The sequence below is a fragment of the Schistocerca serialis genome, chromosome 7, assembly GCF_023864345.2.
Source record: "Schistocerca serialis cubense isolate TAMUIC-IGC-003099 chromosome 7, iqSchSeri2.2, whole genome shotgun sequence".
Taxonomy (NCBI): Eukaryota; Metazoa; Arthropoda; class Insecta; order Orthoptera; family Acrididae; genus Schistocerca; species Schistocerca serialis.
This window is the reverse complement of record NC_064644.1, coordinates 291433399-291451691: the sequence shown is the minus strand read 5'-3', so window position 1 is coordinate 291451691 and position 18293 is coordinate 291433399. Positions and strand designations below refer to the sequence as shown.

General features: G+C 41.6%; 1 protein-coding gene across 1 annotated transcript in view; it reads right to left on the bottom strand.

Moving 5' to 3' along the window:
- Positions 1 to 18293, bottom strand: part of LOC126413335 (myosin heavy chain, clone 203-like) — a 235317-nt gene that overhangs the window by 182105 nt on the left and 34919 nt on the right. The gene's annotated exons all lie outside the window — the stretch shown is intronic.

Sequence of the window (18293 nt, the reverse complement as noted above, 5' to 3'; positions counted from 1 at the left end):
GCCTTGGAGTGCTTAGCTCCTTTCAAATGGCTGATGAGACCCATCTTTCCCATGTTTGTAAAAGTGAAAGATTTGCTGTATAGTGTGCAATATGCCTAGAACTCTGACATCTTATGGGCCTTGATGTCCTCAAAGCTCCAATCATTCAGCCATTCAGCACTGAATTTGAACTTGCCTGGGTGCTGAATTTGATCTTGCCTGATTTCACCATGATCTACAACCTGAATGCTGCAAGAGCTGCCACAGGACTGAGGACAGAAAGTTGTCTGCTGACACTGTTCCTGCAGCAACCAAAGGCTGGTGCACCTTTGAAGGTGAACCAAAACATGAGTGAGTCAGCAAATAGTGATTGTGTCGTTACGAAGTGCAAGGGCTCTGGTTCAAGTTACAATCTACTTCCACATTAGATCACTACACACAAGCAGATTTTCCTGACAAGCCACAAACATTCCCAGCAGAGTCTTGGAAACCTGTAGTAAACCTCTGTGCATTTGTAGAAGCCCAACTTTGAGACTGCACCCACAGTTCTTGGGACTGACAATCCAGCCTCAGAGCCTGGTACACACATGTGCGAATCTCGCAACAGGTCACAATCAGTCAGGAAGACTGCTGCATTGTTTTGTGCCTGCACACCAGCTTCTGTCATTCTTAAAGCACTGCACTCACATCACCTACCCTGCAACCTTTCTCACACAGTTTTAAGGAAACTATTTGATAAAAAATCATTGGTTTTAACGTTAGTTATAGCTTTATATTCAGGTTCATGATGAAGTGCCTATCATTTTGTTAATGGTGATAGTTACTATGATATTATGGATACGAGTAACAATGGTGTGAAATTCAAATTCATTGCTATGAAACATAGGGATCGCCATGAATTTGCATTTGGTACACATTTGACCATATACTGCTGTGTATGAGATTTAGCTGATATATAGTTTTCTGTAAACTTGGAAGAAATCAATATCTAATTCCAATCTCAAGATTGAACACAAGAAGATGAAATATTCACGATGTCCCTCATGTCTCATAAATAGTTCAAGATATTGAAATGAGATTTTGGCAAATGACAGCGCAGAAATAGGAGAGTATTGTGCTATATGATAAACATGTGGAATTTTCTTATGAATTGTGATATATGAGGAACTGTACACATTTGCAATGGAATGATGCAATTTTTTGAGTTCTTGATAGCTGGTGAAATGAGAATTAGTGTGGCATTGTAACAAGATAAGTGAAGAAGCTATACGTTTATTTTTATACTGAGAATGTGATTTTTCATAAGCCTTTGACCTGACTTGTCCTTGGTTCCTCATATAATAGACTGCTGTGTCAGTGTTCTGTCCCAAGTGCAAATGCATCAGGATTTTAGTGAGGTGACATTGTACAAACTCCGCTTTGTTTCACCAAAAGAAATAATTTTAACAAGGCAAGAAGAGAAATGTAGCCATTACTCGAAATTCACCACTGATGAGTGAGAGCTTTTCAGGTACGGCAAGTTTAGTTGCTACAAGTCTAATGAAGTGGCTGGAACAATGACCACATTGGAAAACCTATACAACTGTACTGTGAAATAACATGTTTGTGAAAACTGACACATGAACATTACATGAACAAGAATGTACAAAACAGCGGAGATGTTGAGTCGCAGACAGGCACAACAAAAAGACTGCTAAATAAGTAAGCTTTCAGCCAAAAGGCTTCTTCTGAATTACACAACATATACGCACACACACATTCATGCAAACACAACTCACACATGTATGAGCACTGTCTATGGCTACCAAGGCCAGAATGCAAGCAACAGCGAATGATGGGAGAAGCAATCTGGTTGGTGGGGATAGGGAGGCGGCTTTGGTGGGGAGGGGGAGGGATAGCATGGTATAGGTGGGGGGACAGTAAAGTACTGCTTGTGGGACGATAGAGGGATGAGGTGGGGAGAGATTAGGGCACCTAGGTGAGCTGTGAGGATAGGCGGAGGGAGGGAGGGTGGACGGTTGGGTGAGGGAGGGGGGGGGGGGGGAGTCAGGGGTCAGAAAAAAGAGGAGCAACAACACTGTGGGTGTGTTGATGGAATAGAAGCCTGTGTAGTGCTGGAACAGGGAGGGGGATAGGCAGTTAAAGACCATGAATAACAAAGGTGGGCGTCAGGAATGAATATAGGAATGAATATTGCAAGGAGAGTTCCCACTCACCCAATTCAGATAAGCTAGTGTCAGTGTCAGTAGGAAGGATCCAGATGACACAGGCTGGATCCAGATGACACAGGCTGTGAGGCAGCATTATACTTCACGCAAGCACCACATAGGGGCACAGGTGTGTGTGTGTGTGTGTGTGTGTGTGTGTGTGTGTGTGTGTGTGTGTGTGTGTGTGTGTGTGTGTGCGCGCGTGTGTAAGTATTCTAGTTCGAAGAAAAGTTTACTATGTAGTGTATCCTGCTGCTAGTGCACTTGAGTGTTAATGGGCTGTGTGTAGTGTCATCATGCATGTGTGTTAAATCAACTGCGAACTGTATAAGCTGGCCGGCCACTAGCGGGCGCCTGTAGGAAACTTGCACAGGGCATAGTCTCGACCACACCATGTCTACCAGCAACTTGTGCCTATAAACAATGTGGGGTAACACTGACTCACTCTCACTGTGTTCTTTTAGTTTGTGCCACTCACATCAGTTGTTCCGTGTATTGCATATGTTGCATCTTCTGTATGATTCTTTTGTCTCGTTACATGTGGAGCCATAAGAGGCTTATTTTCAGTATTGTCCAGAAGTTTATGAATGAAGCCATATTTGTGTTACTTAGATCTGTTTCATGTACTGCTTGGTTACCACACAACTGGCAATGAGTTTGGAATGTTTTCCGCATGTGCACCCTTTAAGTATAGTTTTGTCAACTTTAGTCATTACGGATGCCATGCTACCGGTCCTGACTGAACAGTTTACTTCGGCAGTGACCATTCTGTCAGCTTACAATAACAAATGAGGTACCATTCCACTGGTCTATCCACGCACTTTTCTGCCATATGATCATTTGGGTGAGGATTTGTAAGCTTAGGAAAAAAGAAATAGACATCATTATTTGCTTTCAGTGTGAAAGACTTAAATTTGTGCAAAGCTTTATTGCTCTCATGGGTTCCACCTAAGGTTTATGAATTACTGTGTCAGCTTGCCCTTTTACAAGGACCAGCAGCTCTTACTTTTGATCACGTGTGCAGTTTATTGTCCAACTACCATCAGAAATGAATGTGTGTCATAGTAGTCCTAGTTGAATTCTATTGATGGCGCAAGAAACTAAACCAGTCATACAGGTCCAGGGAAGATGAACTCCACAGCCTTAGCCATAAATGTCAATTCATTACTGATGCCCTTAATGACTCTTATGAACTCTATGGTGTGCGATGCAATTATCCGTTTAGCTCCAGAAAAGAGCGTGCACCAGCAGGCTTTACTCTGTGAAAACCATCCATTGGCAGAAGTTTTTAAAATAGCACTATCTTTTGAAGTTTCTTGGGCAGCAGGTGACCAAATTGAAGCACGGGGCCATGTGGCAGTAGTGCCACAAGACGTGTCCACTAGGATGACAGATAGCTTGCACGAGGAAACGGCAGTGGCAGGGGTAAACATGTGGGCCCAGTGCCAAGCAGGCCAGGACTGGACCAATCAGCCAAGACCGCCACAGCACAAGCATCAGCATTTTCATCCTGACCTTTCTGTTTTGTCTAGCATGAATGTCTGGGATGCCCTAAGCACTGGATTACTTGTAATGTTTACCAGAAGAAATGCCACATCACCTCCGTGTGTCATTCGCCAAATGTTGCCCAGTATATGGACATGAACGTAAACTGTGTGACTAATGCTTGTGACTTCTCCCAAGTTGTTTATTGAGTTAGGTGTTTTTGCCAAGTATTCCCACTACAGGTCAACACAGGTGCTGCAGTGACATTATTGAATTCTCAAAACTATGTGACTAGGCTTGCCACCATTCACACTGGTCTTGCAAAAGCTGGCTGGTTAAGCAAACAGAACTTTGTCCTGTTGGGACAATTTATGGCATCTGCCTCTTAACAGGTCAATGGTTTGCTCCATTACATTTTTGGTGGTTGATGATGCTGGTGTTGGGAACTTGTTTGGGACGGATGCATTTCAGGCATTTGGATTTTCTATCACTGACACAATTCAGCTTGTGTCCAATCAGGTACCATGTTCTCAATTGGAAACATTGTGTGAGGAATTTTCGGACTTTTGTTCAGAAGGTGCAGGGTGTGCTATGAATTTTTCTTCTCATATTTCTTTGAAGTCCTCGGTTCAGCCCAGTTTTTGTCATCCACGTCCTACCCCTGTTACTCTGAAAGATCAAGTGAAAGCAGAATTGGAAAGACTTTAATCCCTAGGAGTGGTGCAATCTATTATGGCTAGTGAATAGTTGTCTCTGCTGCTTGTAGTTTGGAAGCCAACAGGGTAACTTCAGCTCTGTCGCGAGTTCAGTACTATTGTCAATGTGCAGTTGATTGTGGATACATATCCTCTCCCACGCCAGGAGGAACTGTTGGAGGAAATGTCATGTGGCCAATAATTTTCTAAAATTTATTTGTCTGAAGCATATCTGCAGGTTCCTGTGGACAAATAATCTTGGCGAGTTCTGGTTTTGCATACTCCTTTTGTTCCCTATCAATCTTTGTGCATTCCTTATGGTGTGGCTAATGCCTCTGTTATTTTCCAACAATTTTTAGAGCAACTCTATGGCTGTCCTGTGTTGCATTAATTATATGGCTGATATTGTTTTCATGGGCTCATCCACAGCTGACCACTTGACAAATTTGCGCACATAGGTTCCACAGACTTATGGTGTAGCCTCATGAAATCTGTTTTTTCAACATTCTATTGTTTTTTTGAGGTTTGAGGTCTCATGGGATGAGGTTTGCTCCCTGCCAGATCACATCTCGACCGTTATATCTATGTCTCACCCCTTGTTCCGATCAAGCTTGAGGCCTTCCTAGGGAAGAGAGCCTGCTACCATAAATTCCTATTGGTGGTGACCACATTGGTCACATTGCATGCCTTGTTATGCAAGAATATTCCTTTTCACTGGAGCCCAGATTGCAAATATGCTTTTCAAATGTTGATATCCAAATTACTCTTGGCCCCTTGTTTAGCTACATTCTCTCCAGATCAGCACATAGTTTTGGCAACTGACACCTCACAGTATTGCCCCGGCACTGTCCTTGGACACTGATATGTTGACAGCTCTGAATGACCTGTTGTTTTCACCTCTAAATCCCTCTCTTCATTCCAGCAGCATTACTCTCAGGTGAGGAAAAGAGGCCACAGTCTATGATCTCCAGAAATTTCACGTTTTTTTGTATGGCACCAAGTTTCACCTCGTTACTGACATAAACCTTTGGTTTCCATGTTTAACCCTCACACTTCTTTGCCTCACAAGGCAGCACACCACCTACAATATTGGGCTCTTTAGTTGATTCACTACAATTACAAAATACATTTTTGACCTTCATCTAAACATACCAATGTGGACGCCTTGTCCCACCTTCCTGTGGGTCCTGATTCTGACTTTGATCATGAAGAATTGCTTTGCTTCCATCTTGATACTGGCACACAGGCTATGGTTGAGGGTTTCCCAATTATGATCTCATGCATAGTAGCTGCCTTGGCTGCTGACCCGTTTCTCCGCCAGGTGGTTTGACTTGTTCAACAGTCTGGTTAGACAAACTGCTGTGTCGGGCTTTTGGGTTTCGGACCCCTTGTGCAAGTATCCTTCCTTTCAATATTTGATGGTGTTTGGCTGCTGTCCACAGAACACCTCTCTCGCAGTGTTTTCATATCCACCAGGTTACAGTGCGAGGTTCTATGCCTTCTCCACCAGGGCAGTTTTGCGCACTGAACTGTTAGCTAGGAGACATGTCTTTTTGACCAGGTATTGATGGCAAAATCATCCATTTTCTTGCAGCTTATGAGCAGCATACAGGCAACAGGCAGCTCCTAGGCCATCTCTGTGTCCCTCGCCCACTCCATGCCAGCCATGGGAACACATTCATGTAGACTTTGCAGGCCCCTTCTTGAATTCCTATTGTCTCTTGGTTGTGGATGCATTTTCCTGGTTTCCTTACACTCTCCAGTGTGTGTCGACACACACCATTTGTACACTTTTGCGGGTTTTTTTTCTATTGAGGGATTGCCTTGCACCTTAGTTTCTGATAATAGGTCCTAGTTCGTTTATCACAACTTTCAACTGTTTCATTCCCATCATGGCATTCATAAAATTATGGCTCTGCCATTCCACTCACAATGAAATGGCGAGACCAGATGATGGCCTTCTATGTTTTCTGAGCACCTATCATTTCGCGCCTATGGGGGAACAGAGGCCAGCTGAGTTGCTTCACAACCAGCAACACACATGCTCATTCACCTTCTGCGGCCTACGCCGCACCTGCTGCAGCTGGGTTTGTCTGGCCACTTCGCACCAGGATTGCCAGTGTAGGCACGAGGATTTGGTCACTGGCCCAAGTGGATACCAGCTGCTGTTGTCCACCACTGGGGATGCCATCCATGTAATGTCCATATGGCCAACAGGCCTGTGGCAAGCCATTTTGATCAGTTGCACTCTTCTTCATTGTTAGAAACTACCAGTTTGCAGGTGAGGCCTCTGTCTGAAGCCCAATCCACCACCCTATGCTTCGGGACTGTCATCGCCTGCTGTGGCTACCCCCTCCACATGTGGTGCCATGAGATTCCAGCTTCCTGGTGCCAGTCCATCTCATGTTCATTGCCACAACCTGCTGTTCCAGTCAGGCCTCCTCCACCAACCCTCTCACCATCATCGCCAGACACTTGGACCTGCCTGCTGATGACGAAGCACAGATGGTGATGGCACCCTCCTCCCCAGCACTGTAGTCCGGTGCCACAAGGGCACCGCATTCTGGTCTTCTGCTGCAGTGCCCACCCACCACATCATCCAGACCCCACTATTAACACTGGCTGCCGCCACTCCAGATAAGGTGAATGTGTCTCTCATCGGGCTGCTGGCATCTCTATCTCTTGCATTGTCTGGGCAACCTCTTCACATGAGGGAGAGGTGTGCTGCACCCTGCTACTAGTGCGTGTGAGTGTGAGTGCACGAAGCTTAGTATCGCCACATGTGTTTACTTAAATCAACTGCCAACAGTACAGTGCAGGTCAGCCACTAGAGGCCACCTGGAGGAAGCTTGCACATGGCATGATCTCCACCGCACCGTCTACCAGTGGTTCGTGCCTACATATGTACTTTTCACCTCACTAGATACCAGGTCTTTGTTGCAATTTCCTATGAACACATTTACTTCTTTCTCATGCTTTACTTAAAGCACTAGAGATACTGGTACTGTGTAAAGTTTTTCTGGAAGACACTACAGAATGTTATCATTTCTGTGTGATTTACCCATCATTATCATTTACAACAAACATTAAGCCTTTTCACTGTTTTGATATTTCATTCATTATTTTCCTTCCCATTTGCTTTTCAGTCTGCACACTCTGCAAAGGACCCTTATCTGATACCTGTTCAGCGTTCATTATGCATCCATTCTACATGAGGTTTGCACTTCTAGTAATATTCCACATTTGTATCATTTAGGATGTAAATATTTAGTGACTGGTTTGTACTATTATTTCATATTCATTCTCTCCTTGTTAGGCCTATTATCAAATCCAATTCTGTCTGTTAGTGCATAACTTGACTTGTTCCACATCCATGAAGTTTCTTTTGCTTGATGAGATTTACTGAACATGATATGTGAATTAATACGTGAAAAAAATATATATCAAAGCCTTGGAAATTATATAAATATATTATTTTCAAGGCCTGAATACTGTTTTGTCTTTGAAAGTAAGGTCTCATAAAAATGTATTAGTACCACCACAACCTTGCAAAATTTCACCATCTTCACCTTAACCAAGTGGAAAGAGAAATATAGTTAGTTTTCTTTTATTGTCATTGTAGTTTTATTTCATTTATGAACAAAAAAATATCTAATGTGCCACATATCTGTATCTTTCAAATATCAACCCTTCCAGAAAGATAATTTCCAGTTGAATCTTAAGTTTACATGCCATACAGGTCAAACTAAATAATCTTTTGTTGTTAATTTATGTAATATTTTTCACTAAATCAGTGAAACATTTCAAGCAAACACTGAAGTACCAAATTGTACTGGTTACAAAAGTATAGCACATTCTTTGGTGCAGTACTTTTGTTATACCAAAAACAAAAATTACTGATATAAATATGGAAAAATATATTCATACATGATTTCTTATAATTGTCTATTATTTCAACATGTCTGTCATGCAGGTTCTCAAATTTTTCTGTACAACTGCCATAATTCTCCATAATCATTTGATTTGTATGAACAAGATAATCTCTAATCTTCATAAAAGATTGAAACGAAATATTCAAGTTTTGCAGATATTCTTGCAATGTTTCACAAGTCTTGCGAGTATTATGGATCCTGTAAGAGAGATAATTACCATTAAATGATTCTAATTTATTTATTTGTGATTATATCATACTGTTAATCAACAATATTGATACTAGTCATAAGTGATGAAAACAAATCAAAGCTGCCTAGCATAAATGACATATCATTCATGTAAAAAGGAGTAACATTTTCCATTGCCCAATTGTGTTACAAATGTGTTTCAAAATATGGTATTTATCAAACTATTTCACATAAGATATGAACTGTTACATTGAAGTAAATGGAAATTTGCAATACTTCCATAAAAAAGAAGATTGGAGTTTAGTACCCAATCAAAATTGAGATCATTAGAGAGAAAGAGAGAGAAGAGACAGAGAGAGAGAGAGAGAGAGAGAGAGAAACATGATGTTCCCCAAAAATTATTTAAGGAAGCTGTAAAAATCTAAACTGTGATGACCAGACAGAAATTTGATCATTATTCTTCCCAAATACAAATCCTATGTCTTAACACTGGTATTCATTCTTTGCTGCAGTCCAGAACATACTGAAAAGGAAAGTGTTAGGAGAATCATGAGGTTAAAGAATCAACTGAGACTGTCAAATTAAGAACAATAGTCAAATATTTGAATGAAAAACGATGAAATTGCTAAGAATTCTAGTTGTAACTGCAGGAAAACAGTGAATATCTATCCACAAGTCAAAGAAATCTGCAGCTCTTGCCAACATGAACTTTATTGAGTTACTAAAGTACAGCAACACTATCTAAAATACAGGGTGTCCCACTCAAACCTCCCAGATTTCAAGGACCCAGGAGAGAAAAACCACGGTAGAAACGACAATGAAAAATGCGCCACATTGCAGAGCATCTCAAAGAATTTATATCATCGCCAGAATGCAGCATGGTCCCATGAAGTGAAAATGGCAACTCCACAGCAGGGCAAGCAAGCAGTAGTGTGGTTTGCAGAAACAAAATCGCCAATTATTGTGCAAAGAAATTATCGCCATGTGTATGAATTTGATCCAACTGATGTGAAAACAGTTAAGGATGGTGCATGTTACAGAGTTTCAGAAGAGACAGTGGAGGACATCAGACAAAAAATTTCTCAGGAGACCATGTAAGTCAATTTGTCAACATATAGGCAACCTAATGTACCTTGATCAACACTGCATCGTGTAGTTCACCAGCGTTTCCATATGTGTGCCAACAAAGTGCAAATTCTGCCACATCTGACGCCAAATGACAAACCACGCCAACACCAATTTTCTGCGGATATGCTGCAGTGTATTGATATGGATGCCAGCTTCCTGGAAAGATGTTTATTCTCAAATGAGGCAACCTTTCATCTAGCAGGAAGGGTTAATAGGCATAATGTTTGGATTTGGGGTTTGAAAAATCTGCACGTTGTCATTGAACAAGTTCGTGATAGCCCTAAACTAAACATCTGGTGCAGGCTAATGCATGACAGGATTGTTGGACCGTTCTTCTTTGTGGAACAAGCAGTGAATGGGTCAGTGTATCTGGACATGTTGGAACAGTTTGTGTGCCCTCTGATACAAGACTTGCAACCCGACATCATTTTTCGACAAGATGGAGCTCCACTGCATTGGTCAATGGCTGTTCGCAAGTTCTTGGATAGGAAATTTCCCAATCCTTGGATCAGATGCAGAGGACCCATTGCCTGGCCACCATATGCACCCGACATTATGCCGCTTGATTTCTTCATGTGGGAATTCATGAAGGACCGCGTGTATGCAACCAAAGTGGATGATATTCCTATGTTGCGACATCGTATCACTAATGCAATTGCAACAATAACAGAGGAACTGTTACAAAGAACTTGGCAAGAAATTCTATAAAGATTCAGTATTATTCATGCTACAAATCGTTCACGTGTAGAGTGTATTGATGATGTTGTTGTTGTGGTCTTCAGTCCTGAGACTGGTTTGATGCAGCTCTCCATGCTACTCTATCCTGTGCAAGCTTCTTCATCTCCCAATACGTACTGCAGCCTACATCCTTCTGAATCTGTTCAGTGTATTCATCTCTTGGTCTCCCTCTACGATTTTTACCCTCCACACTGCCCTCCAATACTAAATTGGTGATCCCTTGATGCCTCAGAACATGTCCTACCAACTGATCCCTTCTTCTTGTCAAGTTGTGCCACAAACTCCTCTTCTCCCCAATCCTATTCAATACTTCCTCATTAGTTACGTGATCTACCCATCTGATCTTCAGCATTCTTCTGTAGCACCACATTTCAGAGGCTTCTATTCTCTTCTTGTCCAAACTATTTATCGTCCATGTTTCACTTCCATACATTGATGATAAATAAATAAATTCTTTGAGATGCTCTACAATGCGGTACATTTTTCAGTGTCATATCTACTGTGGTTTTTCTTTCCTGGGTCTTTGAAATCAGGGAGGTTTGAGTGGGACAACCTGTAAGTCAATACCAGGTGTACAAGTTTGAAATGTGGATTTCAGATAACAGATGTAGCACCAATGCAGTTTGTTCTACAAAGATATGACACTGCATCATTTTGTTGTGTCATCAACAAGTGTCAGATGCACATGAGTGATAAATTGGAAATGTGTGTGCATAGTGTTGTATTCAATATGTCAAAATTTATACCGAACAAAGAGCATTTGTGGAGAGCATTAAATTTTTTTTTTTTCCATTTGAAGAAAACTGCTGCTGAATCATACCAATTACTTGAAGGAGGTTATGGTGAACATGCTCCATCACAAGATACGTGTGAATCATGGTTTTGGCATTTCAAAAATGGTGGCTTCGATGTTACACACAAGGAAAGTGGAAACTGCCAAAAAAATCTGAAGATGTGGAATTGGAAGCATTGTTGATCAAAGATGATTCGCAAACACAAAAACAACTCACCAAGCTATTGATCATCAGTCAACAAGCTGTTTCCAATTGGCTGCAAGAGATGGGAAAGATTCAGAAAATTGGTAGATGGGTACCACATGAGTTGAACAACAGGCAAATGAAAAGCACAAAAACACATCTTAGATTTTGCGCACTCGGTCTGAAAGGAAGTCGTTTTTGCATCATATAGTTACAGGGGCTGAAAATTCTATTTATTTTGAGAATCCAAGAGCAAAAAATTATGGGTAGACCCAGGCACACCATCCACATCGACACAAAACTGAATTGCTTTGGCAGAAAGACGATACTCTATGTGTCATAGGACCAGAGGGGTGTGAACTACTATAAACTGTTAAAACCTGGGGAAACAGTTACCAACAACAATTGACCGATTTGCACCGTTCACTGCTTGAGAAAAGGGCACAGTGCCAAAGGAGGCAACATAATTTTTTAGATATTAAAAAAAAAAGCATTTCATACTTACACACCTGGTAATACCATTACAAATATTCCCTTGTACAATACATGTGAATGAAATATTTGACTAGATTATAACTGAATACAATATACTATTACAAACACAGTATGGTACACATGCATCCAAAAACTCATATACCAGTATGGTAATACATACAGAAGGTATAACATAATTACATTGTAATGATTCCACATATGATGTTTATATCTGTACTTGAAAACATGGGATAAAATGTTTCTGGCACTGTTTTCTTTTATGAGCTTGCATTTGTCAACTCATCAAGAGAGTAGGTATACTCATCCAAGGAACAACTATCATTTAATTAGGTGTACGGATTCCCTATGTCATTTTTGTATATCAGTCTATATCTACATCTATACTCCGCAAACCACTGTGTAGTGTATGGCAGAGGGTACATCCAACTGTACCAGTTATTACTGACAATATTATGAAAAGGATAGATTACTACTCATCACATAGCGGAGACGTTGGGTCGCAGATGGCACAACAAAAAGACTCAACAATGTAAGCTTCTGGCCAAAAAGGCCTTCATCGGAATGAGATTACATACACACACAAACAGTCACGCATATGCAAACACAGCTCACACACACATGACCACTGTCTCTGGCTGCCGAGGCCAAACTGTGAGCAATAGTGCATGATGGAAGAAGCAATCTGGGTATTGAGGTTGAGGAGCAGGCTAGGGCAGGAAGGGGGAGGCACAGCAGGTTGGGATGAAGGATGGTAAAGTGCTGCTTGCAGGAGCACATAGGGACGAGGTAGAGAAAAGACAGGGCAGCTAGGTGCAGCCAGGAGGTTAGACGTGGGGGAGAGGGGGGAGGAGGGATTGGAGGAAGGGGGCGGGGACAGCAGTGGAAAAGGAGAGAAGTAAAGAGATTATGGGTGGGTCTGTGGACTAGAGACCTGTGTAGTGTTGGAATGGGAACAGGGGACAGGTGGGTAAAGGATATGGGAATGTAGACTATACTGCAGGGGGAGTTCCCACTGCGCAGTTCAGGAAAGCTAGTGTTGGTAGGAAGGATCCACATGACACATGAAGCAGTCACTGAAATGAAGAATGTCGTGTTCGACAGCGAGCTCAGCAACTGGCTTTTCGCGGGTGATGCTGTAGTATACAGAGAAGTTGCAGCATTAGAAAATTGTAGCAAAATGCAGGAAGATCTGCAGTGGATAGGCACTTGGTGCAGGGAGTGGCAACTGACCCTTAACATAGACAAATGTAATGTATTGCAAATACATAGAAAGAAGGATCCTTTATTGTATGATTATATGATAGCGGAACAAACACTGGTAGCAGTTACTTCTGTAAAATATCTGGGAGTATGCGTGCGGAACGATTTGAAGTGGAATGATCATATAAAATTAATTGTTGGTAAGGCGGGTACCAGGTTGAGATTCATTGGGAGAGTGCTTAGAAAATGTAGTCCATCAACAAAGGAGGTGGCTTACAAAACACTCGTTCGACCTATACTTGAGTATTGCTCATCAGTGTGGGATCCGTACCAGATCGGTCTGACGGAGGAGATAGAGAAGATCCAAAGAATAGCGGCGCGTTTCGTCACAGGGTTATTTGGTAACCGTGATAGCGTTACGGAGATGTTTAATAAACTCAAGTGGCAGACTCTGCAAGAGAGGCGCTCTGCATCGCGGTGTAGCTTGCTCGCCAGGTTTCGAGAGGGTGCGTTTCTGGATGAGGTATCGAATATATTGCTTCCCCCTACTTATACCTCCCGAGGAGATCACGAATGTAAAATTAGAGAGATTAGAGCGCGCACGGAGGCTTTCAGACAGTCGTTCTTCCTGCGAACCATACGCGACTGGAACAGGAAAGGGAGGTAATGACAGTGGCACGTAAAGTGCCCTCCGCCACACACCGTTGGGTGGCTTGCGGAGTATAAATGTAGATGTAGATGTAGATGGGTGGCCCAGCTGTTTCTTGACTGCAGTTCATCAGTGGCCATTTGTACAGACAGACGGCTTGTTGGTTGTCATCCCCACTTAGAACTCAGTATAGTGGTCACAGCTTAACTTGTAGATCACATGACTGGTTTCACAGATAGCCCTGCCCTTGATGGACTCGGTGATCCTTGCGACCAGACTGGAGTTGGTAGTGGTGAGAGGATGTATGGGACAGATTTTTCATCTAGGCCTATTACAGGGATATAAGCCAAGACTAAAGGGGCTGGAAGCAGGGGTTGTGTAGGATAATGTGTAAGTTGGGTGGACAGCAGAATAGTGTAGGATAATGTGTAAGTTTGGTGGACAGCAGAATACCACTAGAATACCACTATGGAAGGGGTGGGAAGGATAGTGAGTAGGACACTCCTCATGTCACAATACGACGAGAGGTAGTTACCCTGGCTGAGAATGTGATTCAGTTGCTCCAATCCTGGGTGCTACCGAGTTATAAGAGGAATGTTCCTCTGTGGCCAGACACAGGGACTTTGGGAGGTGGTGGGTGACTGGAGAGAAAAGGCACAGGTGATCTGTTTTTCTACAAGGTTGGGAAGGTAATTATGATACGTGAAGGCCTCAGTGGAATGGGTGGCATCAATAGTGATGAGCAAGGCATCATGTGGTAAAGGAACAGGAACTATGGAGAGTCGGTGGAGCAAATGGTTGGTATATTTTCTATAGGATGGAACGTAACAGTAATAGACTGAAGGTGTTGGTCTACAAGACCAAAGATTCTCTCAGTGCGGAGGACAGTAACCAGCCACAATGGAGTGTCCTGGGAGGTTGGGCTTATGGACTTAAGGGAGTATATAGATGGTAGGAGTTTGGGGAGTGGTAGCAGTGAGGAGACAGATGGACTCCAAGGACAGGTTTTGGGATTGGCCTACGAATTTGGGGAGAGACTGGAGATCTTGCTGGATTTCTGGAATGGGGTCACTGTGGCAGGGTTTGTAAGTGGATGATTCTGACAGCTGGCACAGTCCTTCTGCCAGGTGACCCTTCCAGTTCAAAACAACGGCAAGTAGGATTATTAGGTCAGGATCAGGTTTAGATGGTAGATTGTGGTTTTTATTCGGATGTAAGGATAGCTTACATGTGAGGGATTTGGGGAATGATGGTGAGGCAAGGTTTGAGGTTAAGAAATTCTGGAAAGTTAATATGGGGTGATTTGGAGGCAGTGGGGCTAAATCACAGTTGCATGGAGGACTGAACTGAGTTGGGCAGGGTTCCACATTGGTCTTTAGTTGAGTCTGGTGACAGGATTGGTGGCGAAAAAGTTTTTCCACTGTAGGGAATGGGAGAAGGAGAGAGTCCTTTAACAAGTCCTGCATGACTGAATTTGGAAGTGGGGCAAAAGATGAGGGCTTTGAAAGGACTGATACTTCTGTGGGGCTAAGGATACCCTCCTCTTCCCTGCCCCAGCCTCATCCTTACTCCCACCGAGCGATTTGTAAGCAATCCTGTTTGTAGACTGACAACATTTCCCCATATTCTACCAATAAACCAAAGACTAGCAACAACTTTACCCATGACTTAGCCTACGTGATCATTCAGTTTCATACCCCTACAAAACTACTACAGGAAAAATTCCTGTAGTAGTTGATGTTAGAGCTGCACCTTTTTTAGGCTGAAGTCAGCTGATAGGTATATCCGCTTAAAGGAAGTCCCTCTAACAAAGGAATCACCTTTACAGGAGGTCAGGTATCCATGTAGAGAATGAATTAGCATATTTCATCAAAATATAAGAGATATTAGAGACAAAGTTTGTGAATTGCTTATAGATTTTGACTCTGACATTATTGGAATATCAGTGGACCACTTAAATAATTCAACAATTCAGAGGCTTCCTTTACTAGGATACAGATTAGCTGGTTACTTTCAAAGAGTCCCTTGAGACTGTGGGAGTGGCCATGTACATAAAAAAGTATTCCATTTGAGACTGTAGACATATCATGGCACTGCACTTAACAGATATTTGAATGTTGTGCAGGGGCATTTGAATTTAGCGGAACTAAACTTCTAATTGTTGTTGTTTATAGGTCCCCTAACTCTGACTTCAGAACCTTTCTGCTCAGGCTAGAGATGGTTCTTGGTTCACTTTATAGGAAGTACCAAAAATCAGTTATATGTGGTGACTTCAATATTAATGGTTGTGCAAGATAAAGGATGTTGGTAGATCTCCTAAACTCATATGATCTGACACAGACTGTAGAGGGTGTAGGTGACAGTACCACAGCCATAGACAATATTTTTATTCTTTTTTCATTACTAGATGGGCACTCTGTTAGTAACAGGATAAATGGCCTTTGAGACCATGATACATAAATTTTAACACTAAAAGGCTTTTGTACTCAAACAAATGTCACATATAATTACAAACTGTGTAGGAAAACTAATCCAATGGCAATAGAGAGTTTTTTAAACCTCTTTAAGAAACAAGCGTGGCAGGATGTTTATAGTGCCGATAACAATGATGACAAATATAATGCTTTCCTTAACACATTTCTCATGCTCTTTGAGAGTTGCCTTCCATTAGAACGTTCTAAACAGGGTACTAGTAGTAAAAGGCAGCCTGGATGGCTGACTGGTGGGATAAGGATACCATGTAGAACAGAGTGGGAATTATATCAAAATGTTATAAGCAGTCACATTCATGCTACAGTAGCCCATTACAAACAGTATTGTAAGGTGCTTAAAACTGTTATTAGAAAGGCAAAGGGTATGTGGTACATAAATAGAATAGCTAATTCACAGGAAAAAATCAAAACCGTATGGTCAGTTGTGTGAAGGAAGCGTTTGGTCAGCAGCACAAGATCAACAATATAAAGTCAGTTCGTAGTAAAAATATTTCTGTCACTGATAAGTCAGATGTATGTACAGTATTTAAGAATCATTTTCTGAGCATTGCTGGTGAATTAAATAAAAACTTAGTTTCTACAGGGAACCATACAGCTCTCTTGGAAAATGCCTTTCCGAGAGTGACGTCTGAAATTCTCACCTCTGTGATGCTGAAAAGGGGGAGATTGAGTCAATAATTAAATCACTGAAGAGTAAGGACTCTCACGGGTATGATGGAGTGCCTAGCAGACTATTGAAGTACTGTACTGCACATTTTAGCCCTGTACTTAGCCATATTTGTAATTTTTCTTTTAAGAATGGTCAGTTTCCTGAACAATTAAAGTACTCAGTAGTAAAACCACTTTATAAAAAGGGAGAAAGCGATAATGTAGACAATCTTAGACCTATTTCTATGCCATCAATATTTCCTAAAGTTATTGAAAAGGCTGTGTAAGGATAATTGATCATTTTATATCACATAATTTGCTATCAAATGTACAGTTTGGCTTTAGAAGTCATTTAACAACTGAAAATGCTATATTCTCTTTTCTCTGTGAGGTACTGGATGGATTAAACAAAAGGTTTCGAATGCTAGACATATTTTTTGATCTAAACAAAGCGTTCGTGTTGATCACAAAATATTGCTCCAGAAGTTTGACCATTATGGAATACGAGGAGTAGCCCACAATTGGTTCACCTCTTACTTCAACACCAGACAGCAAAAGGTCGTTATTTGCAGTGTTGACAATGGCTGTGATGTGGGATCTGACTGGGGACAGTCAAATGGAGAGGGGGGGTTCAGGGATCAGTGTTGGGGCCACTCCTGTTCCTTGTATATAAAAATGATATGCACTCTAGTAGTACAGGTAATTCTAAAATATTTCTGTTTGCTGATGACACTAGCTTGGCAGTAAAGGATCTTGTGTGCAACATTGGCTCTGTTTCAAATAGTGCAGTCCATGATATAAGTTCATGGCTTGTAGAAAATAAACTAACACTAAATCACAGTTAGACCCAGTTTTTACAATTTCTAACACACAATTCAACAAAATCTGATGTTTTAATTTCACAGAATGGGCATATGATTAGTGAAACTGAACAGTTCAAGTTTCTAGGTGTTCATATAGATATTAAATTGTTGTGGAAATCCCATGTTCACGATCTTGTTCAAAGACTTAATGCTGCCCTTTTTACTATTCGAACTGTATCTGAAGTGACTGTTCAACACAAAAATTAATCTTCTTTGCTTATTTTCATTTGCTTATGTTGTATGGTATTATATTTTGGGGTAACTCTTCCGATTCTCAAAGGATTTTTTTGGCTCAGAAATGGGCAGTTTGGGCAATAAATGGTGTAAGTTCACGAACCTCTTGCTGATCCCTGTTCACTAGTCTGGGTATTCTGACACTGGCCTGTCAATATATATATATATACTTTACTGTCATTTCTTGTTAACAATATGAACTTATTCCCAAGAGTTACCAACTTTCACTCTGTTAAAACCAGGCAGAAATCCAATTTGCATTTGGATCGCACTTCCTTGACTCTTGTGCAGAAAGGTGTGCAGTATACTGCTGCATCCATTTTCAATAAGCTACCACAAGAATTCAAAAATCTTAGCAGTAATCCACACTCTTTCAAATTGA